The sequence below is a fragment of the Natator depressus genome, chromosome 4 (genome assembly GCF_965152275.1).
Source record: "Natator depressus isolate rNatDep1 chromosome 4, rNatDep2.hap1, whole genome shotgun sequence".
NCBI classification, from domain to species: domain Eukaryota; kingdom Metazoa; phylum Chordata; order Testudines; family Cheloniidae; genus Natator; species Natator depressus.
In genome coordinates, this window is record NC_134237.1 from 10,114,843 (window position 1) to 10,120,023 (window position 5,181).

A 5,181-nucleotide genomic window follows, 5' to 3' on the forward strand; every position below is an offset into this window, starting at 1 on the left:
ATGGCGATGGCGGCCGCCGGACGCTGCGCCCCCCGTGGCCCCGCCCTCTCCCCCGTGCCGCCACTTCCGGCCCCACCCCCCCGCTGCGCGGGCGTCGCGTGCGTGAGGGGCGCGGGCCGGAGCGACCGGCGTGAGCGCCCCCAGCGGGGCTCCGAACCGCCGCTTGGAGAGCCCCTCGCTCCCCCGGGGCTCACGTCGCCCAGAGAGAGGCCGCGGCTGGCGCGGGAGCTGGAGCAGGGTGCATCCGGGGGGTGCTGTTTGGGGGGTGGGGCGGGTATGGGTGAGGGAGGAGTGTGTCTGTGCTGGGAGGAGTTTTGGGGGCTCTGTGTACTGGGGTGGGTATTGGGGGGTCTGTATGGGGAGGGGGCATTGGGGGGTATGGGAGGGGGGTCTGTGTCTGGGGTCTGTGTCTGGGGAGGGGTCTGTGTACTGGGAGAGGGTATTGGGGGGTCTGTGTACTGGGGTGGGCATTGAGGGGTATGGGAAGGGGGTCTGTGTATGGGGTCTGTGTCTGAAGTGAGCTGTAGCTCATGCTCAAATAAATTGGTTAGTCTCTAAGGTGCCACAAGTACTCCTTTTCTTTTTGTGTATGGGGAGGGGTCTGTGTACTGGGAGAGGGTATTGGGGGTCTGTACTGGGGTGGGCACTGGGGGGTATGGGAGGGGGTCTGTGTACTGGGAGGGGGCATGGGAGGGGGTCTGTGTACTGGGAGGGGTTCCTGGGGGGTGCTGGAGCGGGTACCTGTGGCCTCACTCTCAAAGGGCGAGGGCAGTGTTGCTCCTTGGGTTGGTGGCAGGGCGGCTGGTGCAGGCCTAAGACACAGTGCCAGCCAACTGTCAGTCACGGCTCCCTGCCTCTTCCTCTCCCCAGGGCTGGGAGCTGGGGCTTGTTGGGTAGGATCCGGTAGCTGTGGCTGCAGTGGAGGGACCCATCCGGATGTGGAGCCAGCTGTTTCTGAGCTGCAGCATCTGCTCCACAAGAATCTTGTACATTTCATCTTATTTGAAAACTCCGCTTGGACAGAGGGTGGAAGATCAAAAAAGGAAATGTTGGGGAAACCTGGACGTATGGTAACCCTATGCCACCCCCCATGCCACTCCTGGACCCCCTACAGAGCCACTCTGAGCCCCTGTCACTCCTGCCACACCACCACTCGTAGACACCCCCCCCCCATGGAGCCATTCCAAACCCTGTCACTCCCCCACAGTGCCACTCCGCACCCCCTACTATCCCCAACAGCACTGCTCCCAGTTAACCCCAAGCTACTCTGAGCCCCGCATCACTCCTCACAGAGCTACTCCCAGACTCCCATCAGCTCCGCACAGTGCCACTGCCAGACTTCCCCCATAGCCCTCCCAGAGCCATTTTGAGCCCCCCTTCACCCCAACATGAAGCTGCTCCCAGGTCACCTGTATAATATCCCCTTCTACTAACCCCCTCACTCAGAGCCAGCCCCCTACATACATATAGCCACTCCCAGCTCCCCTCCGCATCCCACAACTGCCTTCTCCTACACACAGCTACTCCTAACCCTGCCCACAACTACTCCCAGTGCCCCTTTCCCCCACAGTCTCTCCTAACTTTCTCCCCCCTCCTCCCCCCCCGGACATATATAGCCACTCTTAATCTTCACGCATGCCTGCACACAGTAACTCCCAGCCCTCTTCCCCACACATACTGTTGGAATTATTTTTTATACAGGAGTGATTTTCCTTAGGATATGATATGGACTGATGTGTCTCCTCAATTCTCCAATCTGGTCCTGCTGTCTCAGCCTCTAGCATGGAAAATCACTCTCAGCTGAATTGTATGAGTGTTACAGCTAACCATTCATTACTTACGTTCTAGGGCAACACCAGCAAATGCCCAGGCCCAGACTGGTGCTCAGAAATGTGCATCTTGTACTACCCAGCTCTTTCCTTCTGTGCAATACAAGCTCATAGAAAGTCTGTCATTTCAATAATAGAAAGTGATATGCACAAATCTTATTATCCAAATGGAGGCTCCCAAACACTTCAATCCAAACACACACCGATTTAGTTAAAACAAGTTTATTAACTACAGAAAGAAAGATTTTAAGTGATTGCAAATAATGAGGCATAAAAGTCAGTATTGGTTACAAAGAAAATAAAGGGCAAAAATGTAAACTAATACCTAACATAGCAAGCTAATTGAAATCAAAGCAAATGCAAGAGGACTGTTGGCCCTTAACTAAAACTCAGTGGGTTTTTTTGGTTGGCTAGCTCCCAGTACCAAAAGGAAAAGGAAGGGTTGATGGGAAATCGGGACTCTGAGACTGACACTCCTCAGGGGCAATGGGGAGAGGCCAGTGCTCCAGGTCAGCCTGATTGATGTGGCAGGCAGTCTAAGGGCAGAGACAGGAGGCTGGGGGGCGTCCCATCCTCCATATGAGCTGGAGCTGCCTGGGCCAGAATGGGGCCAAGCTAAGGAGAGAGCAGGAGCTCAGGCTGAGCTGGGGAGCAGAGCCATGCCGGCCAGAGCCAGAGACCATCAGAGAAGCAGCCTGAGCTGGGGAGAGTGGCAGCAAGAGTCAGAGAAGCAGCCCAGAGAGCAGATCCATGCTGGGAGGAGAGCTGCAGCAACCAGAGCCAGAGGGGTCAGAAAAGCAGCCCAGAGAACTGGAGGCAGAGCAGCAGCAGTGCTGAGGCAGAATGGAAGTGGAACTGGAGCAGTCCAGAGCTGGGTGTGGTGAACAGCTTGGGAGAGCGAGGGGGATCTGGGCACAGGGCCCTGCACAGGGAGATGCCACCAGCCAAGAGGCCTTGCAGACCAGACTTGGAGGGGATTGTAACCTACGTGACCATGACAAGATTGGGGGTTGAGCCCCCCGGGAATCCTGGGCCCAGTTTTGTCAGGGTTACGAGGACTCTGCCACACAGGAGAGTGGAAGGGGAGTCCTCGAGGTCAGGCGGGCCTCTGGGTAAAAGGAGTGGGAACGAGGACTTGGATCCTTTCGCTAGCCCAGGTTTCACTGGGGTAGTATATAAGCCAGGAAAGTTCCCCACAAGAGCGGGACCAGTCCCATTTACACAAAGGCTTTTCTTACCACATGATTTTTGCAGCCTTTACTAGCTGAAAGCCTTCCAGCCAGGACCCCTCCCCCACTCCAGTGTTTCTTTAGGGCATGTTATTGCAGTGAGCAGAGAGGAATGGAGGTGAGAGGTGATTTGGGGCCTCTATTCCTCATTTTTGTCTTTTCCTCCTCTTTTAGAATAATCTCTAGCTGGGGTCCAGGTGACAGCAAGTCTATTTTGGATGGGAACCCCCAGCTGTTTATTTGCCAATATGTGAATTTCTTGCTTACACCATCTCCCCCTTATCTGTTGTTTCAGATAGCCGTCGCTCATCAATAGGGGAATATGTTCCGATTTATGTTGGTCCTTGTTATGTTTGCATGGATCAGGACTGACGTGAATTGGAACACATTCCCCTATTGTACAGTACAGTACTGTACTTGCATCCGCCAGCCACGTTCAAGGCTTATTAGCTACGGAGGACATTCTCCATTCTGATTCAGGAGACAGCAGGTGAAGGAAAGCCCAGTGTAAAGGAGTGTTGGAAGTCCTACAACACCTTGAATGGTGTGGAAAACATTGATGCGTCGTGGGAAGAGGTCACCTCGCAAAGTATGAACGGCGTTTGGTGCCATGCATGGCCAGATGCTGTCCACAGCTTTGTGGGATTTGATGCTGTTCCTGGTCTCGAGCAAGCAATTGTCAAGTTGGCAAAGGATGTCAGCTTCAAGAAGATGGAGGAGGAGGATGTACAGGAGTTGCTGGAGTCTCAGGCTGAGCAACTGACAAATGAACTGATTGAGCTGGACCAACAATGGATATCTGAAGAAAGCAAGGATGATGATGACGATGATGTAGGGCAGGAAGCCAGGAGTCTGATGACAAAGAATCTCTCCCATTTCTCTGGATTGCTAGATGAGATGACGGAAATCATACAGAGCAGTGATCCTTCTTGTGAATAGTCTGACAAAGTCTCCAGGGTTTTCAATGATGCAGTGGCTTGCTACAGGGAGATCTATCGTTCAAGGATTCATGCAGGAGAGCAGCTGTCGATAAAATACTTTTTTAAGACTTCTGCAACCAAAAAGCAACCCAAGAAAATCCAGCCGTCACCTCTTCCTAAGTTTAGCATAATCAACACTGTTTTATACTGTATTACTCTACTGTATTTATTGTATTAAAATGTTCTGTGTGTTTGGTGTTAGTAGGGTTCTACATTATTTTATTCAATGTTTTATGTGTAAAATGTGTACTGTATAACTTTTCATTGTAAAAAGGTACACTGTTTAGGCGAAAAGAGCATTGTCAAGTTGTGAATACATCCCCCCCTTATTCCATTATTTCTTATGGGGAAAAATTCCCCGGTATACGTTGTTTGGGTATCCATCGCCCTTTTCAAGAACGCAACCGCAGTGTATACAGGGGACCCCCTTTAATAGTCCACTTGATTATGTTGACACCTGGTGGAGGTGCTGGCTCACCTTTTGTCTCTGAGGAACTGGTTTGGGCTGCTTTTTAAAAAAAACTTGAAGCATGTCTCAGCAATGTCATACAGTAAAATCTTATAACTTTACAAACAATGTTGCCACATTTTATCAGAACAATAATGGTCAGTGAATTATGAGTTTTCAAATGATACCTCAAGGCATACTTTGTACAAAATTTAGCATGGTTTTGTATAAGTGGTGAACGTAAGGGTACAGTCTGTCGCAACAGGGTGTTACCACAACACTAATTTAACCATACATTCCTTTATTAAATCCAAAGACAATTATTATTAATACAATTGCTCTAAACATGCCTAAATAATAAGTAATTTACTACATTCAAACAATAACAAAACATAAGCATTTGATCAAGATACTTACAAACACACTAAACTCAGGGATGCTTAGATCCATATTGGTCAGCTCCAACTTGGTCAGGTAGGTCTTAGAAATGAACTCTTAAGGAGTTTACTTTTTTAATACCCTTTAACAAACAAGTGATGTCATTGCCAATTATTGGACCTTAGCTAAGGGTATTGAAGCCATTTTTTATATAGCCAATTATTTACTGTACCTAGTACCCAATTAACCGTATTTATTTATTTATATTTGTGTTATTTTATCCCAAACTTTAAATAAAACAACACTGATATTTTGAA